General features: G+C 43.0%; 1 non-coding gene across 1 annotated transcript; it reads right to left on the bottom strand.

Annotated features, from left to right (window-relative positions):
* Positions 1 to 10,300: 10,300 nt before the first annotated feature.
* LOC124723943 lies at positions 10,301 to 10,388 on the bottom strand. Its single transcript, XR_007006590.1, has one exon. It is a non-coding gene; the product is annotated as a small nucleolar RNA SNORD116 (small nucleolar RNA).
* Positions 10,389 to 10,605: the final 217 nt, after the last annotated feature.

Here is a 10,605-nt window from a genome sequence, read left to right as displayed (position 1 = left end):
GCGTACCATCACGTTGCCGACTTTGATAAAGGTCGGATTGTAGCCTATCGCGATTGCGGTTTATCGTATCGCGACATTGCTGCTCGCGTTGGTCGAGATCCAATGACTGTTAGCAGAATATGGAATCGGTGGGTTCAGGATGGTATGGGGTGCCATTGGTTACACGCCTTCTTGTTCGCATTGACGCCACTTTGAACAGTGGGTGTTACGACCCGTGGCTCTACTCTTCATTCAATCCCTGCGAAACCCTACATTTCAGCAGGATAATGCACGACCGCATGCTGCAGGTTCTGTACGGGCCTTTCTGGATACAGAAAATGCTGCCCTGGCCAGCACATTCTCCAGATCTCTCACCACTTGAAAACGTCTGGTCAATGATGGCCGAGCAACTGGCTCGTCACAATACGCCAGTCGCTACTCGTGATGAACTGTGGTACCGTGTTGAAGCTGCATGGGCAGCTGTACCTGAACACGCCATGCAAGCTCTGTTTGACTCAATGTCCAGGCGTATCAAGGCCGTTATTACGGCCAGAGGTGGTTGTTCTGGGTACTGATTTCTCAGGATCTAAGCACCCAAATTGCGTGAAAATGTAATCACATGTCAGATCTAGTATAATATATTTGTCCAATGAATACCCGTTTGTCTGCATTTCTTCTTGGTGTAGCAATTTTAATGACCAGTAGTGTGCAAAAAAGTCGAATCCCAATATTGCTTCAACTGTTAAACCTTTTATGACCATAAAATTCGAATGGAAGCTATGCATCTGGCCTGTAAAGCCTATCCTCAGACGTTCTTTAACATCGGCACTCACGCCACCTTGTATCTTCATGTCTGGTGTTTTAAATTCTAGCCTCCTCCTTTCACTATCGCCAAAATCATATGCACATTCATCTAAGACTGACACTTGGCTAGCTGCATCTAGCACACAATGGTCTATTCACCCACTTAAAGCTATGTTAAGGAAGGGACATTCAGTCTCGTCATCCTTCCTTAATAATGCGATCCCGAGCTCCGCAAAATCCGTATAGAACGCTCCTGCCGTTCTAGCATCTAGAACAGTCCTCCCAGGAGCGGTTATGACTCGACAACTGCGGGAATCATTCATTTGTTCTTTGTTCCTTTGATTATTTCTTGGGTCAGGTCCACGTGCTTCCATTATTGTGACTTCCTTTTCGCTGATCGTTACCTCTCCAAGAGTTCTTCTGTCATCTGGTCGATATTATGATTGCCACCGTCTGTAATCATTCCGCTAATTCCATCCATTTCCATTTCTTTGCAGTGGGTGTCTCGTTCACCAATTTAGGTTACTTTTGGCTGGTTTTCACGTAGAAAATGCGTCTGTATAAAGTGCACAGGTTCCTTTTCTTCCGTGCTACGACTGTATCCGAACTCTTGCAGTAGGTGTTGGAATCCTCACACATCTTGCGTGCTCCTACCACCTATTACAATTTCTCTCTGTATTTGACAATTCAGTTTCACCAAACAAATGCAAATTAGCTCTACTGGCTCATAAGGCCCGTATAGGAATTCATTTCTGTCGAGCATACCCATGAAATACTGTAATGGGTCCCACCACCTCGATTGTGCATAATGTTCCATCGTCAATATTCCCAGTTTAGTTTGATCTTGCTTTACTTTTGACTAGTACTCGTGAAGAAAAGCCTGTTTGAACTCTTCGTGCGTCTTACACTCTCTTGCAATCACTCTCATTGTCGCTGCTGAGTCCTCTCTGAGGTGTACGCAGACAAAGTTAATCTTCAAAACTCGTGGCCACGACCTAGATGAAGCCTCCGGGAACTGCTCAGTCCAAATCTTTGGGTGTAACCTGCTCGGTGCATCCGGAACCAACGAATATTTTTGCACTGACACGAACTGATCTCTCATTTGTTCTTCATCTACACTGCACGATGAAGTTTCGACCGTTGCGGTGGTGATTACCATGGGAGCTGAATATGTTGGTACCGCCCTGATGTAACGTGACCTGTCCGTGAGTTCCCTTAATTCCACTTCCTCCCGAGTTTTCTGTTCTTCAATTTGGTCCATCTCCTTTCCTCTTCCTTCTATTTCAGTAGCATATCTAACGTTTCACTGTTCCTTTGGTTAATGTGAGCCTACGTCTTCTTCAATTGTCTTAAATCCCTAATCTCTTCATGCTCACGTAGGATTACTGGTACCGTCCTATAGGATGTGGTTTCATTATATGTTGACAGCTGCTCGATGGCGCTTTTCGCTTGCTGTGTTACAAGATAAGTAATTTAGCTAGTAATTAATCGTTTTTGCTGTCTATTCTATAGTATTTACATGCATTAGTGTCAGATAGACGTGATAAACTGAAGATTTCAGTTTTTATTTGCGTCTGAATAAGATAAGCGAAGTTTCTGTTTAGGACAGTCCCGCGTGTATGCAAACGTTTGTTTACATTCTTAATTGACGTTAAATACGCGGGATTATCAATAAATTCAGTGCAAAATAATCAGTATTTGCGATTATTAGTGTCATTTACACTCGATACATTGAAGGTAGCAGTTTTTATACATTTTATTAGGCTATTTTTCGCGTGTACGTAAACGTTTGTTTACATTATAAATACGAGTGTTAATCAGTTTAAGTTAGTGTACAATACTCAGTATTCACGTTTGTTAGTGTCAGTTAGGCTCGTTACATTGAAGGTAACAGTTTTTATACGTTTTATTCGGAATAGTGATACTGACAGTGAACTCACCCCGCCGTCTGCTTAAATTCCTTAGCCGTTGGGGGCTTTAGCGATCGTGTTCTGTAATCTCATCGATTCCTATAAAGTAGAGTTCGTATTTGTGCTTTACATTCTGAACTCTTATTGTTAGCATCTTTCAGTGAACAATACTCAGTATTTACGTATATTAGTGTTATTTAGACTCGGTACATTTAAGGCAGCGGTTTTATAGTTTTATTAGGTCATTTTCGCGTTTACGTAAACGCTTATTTAAATTACAAATACGAGGGATAATCAGTAGCTGGATTAGATGGGTAGATCACATAACTAATGAGGAAGTATTGAATAGGATTGGGGAGAAGTTTGTGACACAGCTTGACTAGAAGAAGGGATCGGATGGTAGGACATGTTCTGAGGCATCAAGGGATCACCAATTTTGTATTGGAGGGCAGCGTGGAGGGTAAAAATCGTAGAGGGAGACCAAGAGATGAATACACTAAGCAGATTCAGAAGGATGTAGGTTGCGGTATGTACTGGGAGACGAAGAAGCTTGCACAGGATAGAGTAGCATGGAGAGCTGCATCAAACCAGTCTCAGGACTGAAGACCACAACAACAACACTCAGTAGGTGCAGCTTACCGTAGGTCACTGTTTAATTTGTTAATAATATTCACTAGATAGCCCCTAGCAGTTTACTGTAGGTCGCTGTCTTTTTTTTTTTAGTATTCACTACATAGCCCCTTGCAGGAAAATAAGCACCAGATCTAGATTCTACCATAATTTTTTGTTTTCATTATTGAGGGTCCTTTCTGCCAACTAGAGTGTAGCTGTTAACCTTGTGTGGCAGTAGGTTTCCTTAAATTTTTTATAGTAAATCAGTTATTAGCTAGACGGATAGGGACTGTGTCTGTTGTGTGCGGATGCAGGAGGAGTTGGCCACAGTTCAAATGCAGCTGGAAGCTTTGTTAGCCACAGTCAACAATCTCCAAAGTGCCACCTTGAGGTGCGGTGGGGATGGGGTGCCTGGGGCAGCCTCTGCTGTACTAGATGTGCAGGGGGGGGGGGGGGGATGTTACAGCTCTCTGTCACTGAGCCGACCTCAGGTGCGACTGAGCCGGCCGGCCCACTCTCACCTCAGTGTGGGTGGCAGACTGTGTCGAGGTCTCGAGCCTCAAGGCGAAGGCTGCATGGGGGACGCAGGCTCCTGCCAAATCCCATGCACTTTGCTAATAGATTCAGTGTGCTATCCGATGCTGGGGGAGGGGGGGGGGAGCCGGATCAGAATGCACCTTCTGCCAGGATAGTGGCCGCTCCTTCAGCAAGGTCCGGACAGGCACTTAGGGGTAGGGGTTTGCTAGTTATTGGGAGCTCCAGTGTTCGGCGGGTCATGGAGCCCCTCAGGAAAATAGCGGCTAGGGCGGGGAAGAAGTCCAACGTTCACTCGGTGTGCTTGCCAGGGGGCCTTGTCCGGGATGTGGAAGAGGCTCTTCCGGCAGCTATCGAGTGTGCGGGGTGCAGCCAGGTGCAGATTGTTGCACATATCGGCACCAACGATGCTTGTTGTCGGGGTTCCGAGGAAATCCTCGGGTCCTTTCGACGGCTGGCTAAATTGGCGAAGGCGGCCTCCATCTCTCGAGGAGTGGAAGCCAAATTGACGATCTGCAGCATCGTACCCAGGGTGGAGCGGGGTCCTCTGATTTGGAATCGAGTGGAGAATCTAAACCAGAGGCTACGTCGACTCTGTGACGAAAATAGCTGTAGATTCCTCGACCTACGCTATGGGGATGGAAGATTGTACGACGCCCCTCGATATATCAGGGGTGCACTGCACACAGGAAGCAGCTACATGGGTAGCACAGTACTTGTGGCGTGCACATGGGGGTCTTTTAGATTAGGTTCCTCCCCAAGGGAAACAAACTGTTGGCCTGCTCCAACCATTCACTGCTGGACACAAAGATATTGAGCATCTTTGGTCGGAATTTAAAAGTATTGTCCACCGTGTGCTAGAGAAGTATGTGCCTAGCAAAAATATAGGGGAGGGAAAGGATCCACCTTGGTACAACAAACATATTAGGAAGTTGCTGAGAAAGCAGAGAATTTTGCACAGTCGTTTTAAACGTAGACACTGCCCCGCTGGCGAACAGAAATTATGCGAAATGAAAGCAGTTATCAGAAGGACAATGGGAGATTCTTTTAACGAATTTGAAAGCAATATTTTATCTGCAGATTCTAAAAATAACCCCAAAAGATATTGGTCGTACGTAAAATCTGTGAACGCTACAAATAATTAAATACCTTCTCTTGCTGACAGTACGAGTAATGTAACTGATGATGATAAACAGAGGGCCGAAATTCTAAACCTAGCTTTCAAAAACTCGTTTACGGTAGAGGACCGCAGCACCATTCTCCCTTTCAATTATCGAACAAACGCAAGGATGGCTGACATAGTGTTTAGTGTATTTGGGTCTGTAAAGCAGTTAAGATCCTTAGACGCCAGGAAGGCGTGTGACCCAGACGGTATCCCCCTAAGATTATATGTTGACTATGCTACAAATACAGTACCATTCTTATCCATCATCTATCAGAGATCAGCGGAAAGTTCCACAGGACTGTAAGAAGGCCCAGGTCATAGCAATCCATAAAAAGGGTAGTAAATCGGATGCACATAATTACCGGCCAATTTTACTGACATCGATTTGTTGTAGAATCATGGAACATATTTTGTGTTCAGACATAATGACCTTTCTAGACTCTGAGAAGCTCATCTGCAGAAACCAGAACGGTTTTAGGAAACAGCGGTCATGCAAGACACAGCTAGCCCTTTTTGTGGATGGTATACAACAGGCTCTAGATACCGACTCCCAGGTTGATGCCATATTTCTTGACTTTCGAAAGGCATTCGACTCGGTTCTGCACTGTCGCTTGCTCCAAAAAGTGCGCGCTAACGGTCTATCCGATGACATATGCGGTTGGATAGAAAGTTTTCTAACAGACAGGGAGAAGTATGTCGTCCTGAACGGGGTGACTTCAACAGAAACAAGCGTAACTTCAGGTGTGCCCCAGGACAGTGTAATAGGTCCGCTGCTTTTTACCATTTACATAAACGATCTGGTTGATGGTATTGACAGCGGCCTTAGATGTTTGCGGATGATGCTGTAGTCTACAGGAAAGTAGTATCGCACGAAAGTTGTGAACAAAGCAATGAGAATTTGTAGAAAATAAATGCGTGGTGTAATGACTGGCAGCTATCTCTCAATATTAGTAAGTGTAACCTAGTGCGTATAACAAGGCGAAAATCCCCATTAATGTACGAGTACAAAATAAATGCCTAGTCTTTGGAAGCGGTAACATCCGTCAAGTATCTGGGTGTGACTATTCGAAATGAGCTCAAATGGAATGATCAGATTACACAAGTAACGGGTAAGGCAAACTCTAGATTGCGGTTTATTGGCAGAATCCTGAAGCGATGCAGTCCTTCAATAAAGGAAATAGCTTACAATACGTTAGTTCGTCCAGTCTTAGAGTATTGTTCTTCCGTATGGGACCCTTACCAGTTGGGTCTGATTCAACAGATTGAGATGGTCCAAAGAAGAGCGGCAAGATTCGTGACTGGTACATTTAGCCATCGCGAGAGCGTTACAAATCTCATAGAAAGTTTGAAGTGGGACACACTTACAGATAGACGGTTCGCTGAACGGAAGGGGCTGCTCACTAAATTCCGGAATCCGATCTTTACCGAGGATGTAGAGCATATATTATTACCTCCAACTTTCAAATCGCGCAATGATCACCATTCAATGATAAGGGAAATTAGAGCTCGTACTGAGGCGTTCAGACAGTCGTTTTTCCGCCGTGCGATCCGTGAAAGGAACGGAAGGGGGGGGGGGAGGGGGAATATGACTTTGGCGCCAATTGTGCTCTCCGCCACACACCGCTTGGTGGCTAGTGGAGTATGTATGTAGATGTAGACTTTTCCTGACGTATTCTTTTGTGATTCGATGTTCTATGGGTTGGTGTCAGTTTTTGCGCGTTGGTGTCAATAGCTTTCTTTAATCCATCAGGATCCCTTTTGTATCTTGCATCAGTGTCTCTACCTTCGTATTAAAATCTTGATCTTGCTGTCCTACTTTCTTCGTGATCTGTTTTGTGCTTCTGTTACCTGATGATCAATGTTTTTGTGTCATAATTTAATCTGTTCCTCCGGTTTCTTTACAGGATCGTTGAGTTTCTTATTTCCAATCACTACTTGTTCGCCTATCGTTTTGTTTAGAGTCTCAGTCTGTTGCGTCCCTCTTTTTCTCGCTTTTCTTAGATCGCTCATCATTCACTTTCTCACTATTCATAAATGTTTCCCCACTTTACTTGCATAAATCTTCACTTTTCTTGAATTGTTCAATCAGGAAATTCTGCACGTCGAATCCGCCGGTTGTTGAGATATGAGCTCATGAGCTACAACAGTCTATGCTGTGTTGTCATGGCCTATTACCCCGCAAATATCCGCTACACTTAAAATTTCCCTGTCGTCCTCTCTCCTGTATTCAACTTCCGACATCTACTCTTCAACTTGTTCCTGACTTTGCCTGTTCTCAACATTCGTTTCACTTTACGGTTCTTCACCCCCCTAGCGCACAGAAATGTACAAATTAAACATTGCTTCTGAATTAATTGAAAGTTCTCTCTCTATCTCTCTCATTCTCTCTAAACTTGTGCACCTGTGAATTTCGGTATTCACTAACAGAAATCTCTTAACTTCAGCACTCCTAATGTTTGAATAAGACTTAATAACCTGCAGTAAAATGCTCAAATACCACACCACAACTGCAATGCATTGCCCTCATAACACAAAACATACAAAGTACTCAGAAAACAGAAAAACAATTAAAATCTCCATCAAAAGTTCGACAATGACCTTCAGCTGGACAACGATGGACGTATATCAGCCTTCACTTTTTCCGAATTAAAACCTGGAAGGCCACACGCCAGCAACTGAAAAACACTTATTTTAGTGACTTTGATGATTAATGAGATGAGAAACGCAAATACTTCTTCAAAAATAAGTTTTAACCGGAAAAAAGTTTCGTACAGATATAACTGCGGTGTCAGGAGTTTACAAGTAAACGTATCCTGAGCAGAGTCGCAAGTTTGTAAGTTTACGTTGTTCCATGTGACGTGTGGGTCGAGTATCTTATTTAGAATCTTTAATTAAATATCTTGATTGGGCCCTGTATATCTGATATAAGTAAATCACCACCCACCAAAACAATAATAAAGCAATACACTGACTACGAAATTAAATAAAGATGTCAGTGAATTCAGTTTATTACACATATTTAATTATATTGAAAAGAAAACGCTTAACACTCACTGAAAGCAATGAGGCAAGGCTTTGGTAAAACTGGATATAAGATGTGTTTCAAGTGAACGCTTACCTCGACAGTCGTACCTTGATTGCCAAAGCTTAGAGATCAGAGATAGACAACACTACAAAAGGGTATGTGCGTGCACATACTGCCAGAGTTGAAAGTATGTTGAACCTCTAATTGCAAACAAGCCTTCAGAATGAAGATTTAAATTTATCAACGTCGTTATAAATGATTCGCCTTGCCCTACAGTTCGCTTCACTGTTCTCACTGTGGGTCACCATACTCACAATCTTCAAGTGGCAGTTAACGTGGCTGCAAAATCAATTTTTGGCTCTGTACCAACAACTCCTGTTAGTCTCCGTCTAAGTTCAGTTCATTTGGATGAGAACCACTCACCCCAGACGAGTGTGGAAAAGCCGTCTAGAAGTGAAGTCTGCCCTAGATGGAACCTGCCCCAGAGGTTATTACTTGCAGAGTGCTTCCGAAAAGTAAAAATCTGTGTTCTGTATTTTCCGGCGTCGCATGATTTTGATTGGCTAGAAAACAATTCTTGTGGGTGCCGACCAGTAAGACGTTATCTTACAAGACGCTGGTCTCCTTCCCTTACCAGCATTTCAGGTGGTTAACCAGTTACGAAACTTGTTAGTCTTGGTGGTCCAAAAGTGTCCGACGTACTCCCTTTCTCTCTATTTTCGTGTGCTGATAAGTCAGGAAAGAGCTCTGGCAGCACAGTCGCACTTCTTACTCCCGCCTCTAAATTATTTACGTGTATCAATGGTAGTCGTTTTTATATATCTTAAAGATTCTGTCTTGGAGGCACCTGGGTAAAGTGTAGGCCTTTCACGATGTTCAGAGATTTCCATGACCACACACCTTGCGAGAAGCATTCTCTGTAGGCCGGCACACCCTGTATGACTTCGTACACTCGGCAGCAGGGCGACCTTCTTTCAACTTCTGTTGTTCCACAAAACACGGACTGGCCTTTACTTGTGGGGCGTGTCCTGACACAGGATGGGCGTGTGGTAATTCTTTGAATAGAGCTCCTCCCTCATTCTCCACGGAGTGCAGCCTGCTTTCTCAGTAGCTTCTCATTTAGCTGTGTATGCAGTTTCATATAGGAAGTCATAATGTAGGTAGTTAAGTGCTGGCAATCACTGATACTGTTTCACATTTAATTATACCATGGGCTTTCATTTACGTAAATTTCATTTGGTTGTTTCTTACGTGTCTTACGTTAGTTATGGGACAGTTTTGAAAGAAACGGTCATGTGACGGTATATGCATAGGAAAAGTCAAGCCACTCCAGGGAGGAGTGCTTAGTGCCATCGACGAAGAATCGTGTTCCTTTACAGCTTAAGTCAATGCAGTGGAGGAAGGTACTGCCGAACTTCCAATCCGAATTTTGAAAACGAAAATCGCAAAAATAAAAGTCGTAAAATACCAAATCAAGACTGGAAATCATGCACCAATTACGTAGCGCTCATTTAGGATGTCGCCAAATGAACGACAGACGATCAGGGAGTAGATGGAGAAGATACTGCAGGATGACATCATTGAACCTTCAGAGAGTTCTTGGTTCTCTTCTGCTGTCCTTTTGAAGAAGAAGGATGACGGATGGTGTTTCTGCATTGATGACCGACGACTGAACAAAATCAGTAAAAAAGATGACTACTCAGTGCCGTGCATTGATGATAGTGAGAATGATATGAGGATTCTGGCTCTCTTTTCATTTCAAGGGTCTGCTGAAGGTTATTATATGTCTATCAAAGGAACACATGATTTCATAAATGAGTTTGGCACATGTCCATATGGCATCATCAATGACACTGAATGTATGACATCACAAGATGCCGGGAAATATAAAAACTGTAGATGGTAGATGTGAGGAAATTTAAAAGTTAAACATGGCGAATGGTGATAAATTCAAAATTTAAAATTGATGGAAGATAGGGAACTATAAAAATTAGATTTATTAGATATTAGCAAATTTAAAAAATGAAAATGTCACTGGCAGAAAAGTTTTTACAACCAGTCACACTTCAGTACACACGCTTTTGACAAAGCTCTCCAGTTCAAAAAACCCTACAGCGATTCCACTCACCATTATTTATGAAATAAATTTCATAAGCGTGCACACACACACACACACACACACACACACACACACACACACACACACACACAAAGACAGAAGAGAAAGAGAGAGAGAGAGAGAGAGAGAGAGAGAGAGAGAGACAGACAACCATACTTCAGTTTTATGTGAAATACTGTATGGTCTTGTCAGTAAATTTCGTCTCTCTCACAAAATACTGTGCTGTTTCATCATCAGTATATTTTATGTCTCATTTTATTTCACGTCCTGTACTGCCTAATCATCAGTAAATTTCATCCTACTCTTTCTAATATACACTCCTGGAAATTGAAATAAGAACACCGTGAATTCATTGTCCCAGGAAGGGGAAACTTTATTGACACATTCCTGGGGTCAGATACATCACATGATCACACTGACAGAACCACAGGCACATAAACACAGGCAACAGAGCATG

This window comes from Schistocerca piceifrons, chromosome X, assembly GCF_021461385.2.
Source record: "Schistocerca piceifrons isolate TAMUIC-IGC-003096 chromosome X, iqSchPice1.1, whole genome shotgun sequence".
NCBI lineage: Eukaryota > Metazoa > Arthropoda > Insecta > Orthoptera > Acrididae > Schistocerca > Schistocerca piceifrons.
This window is presented reverse-complemented; position numbering and strand designations above follow the sequence as displayed.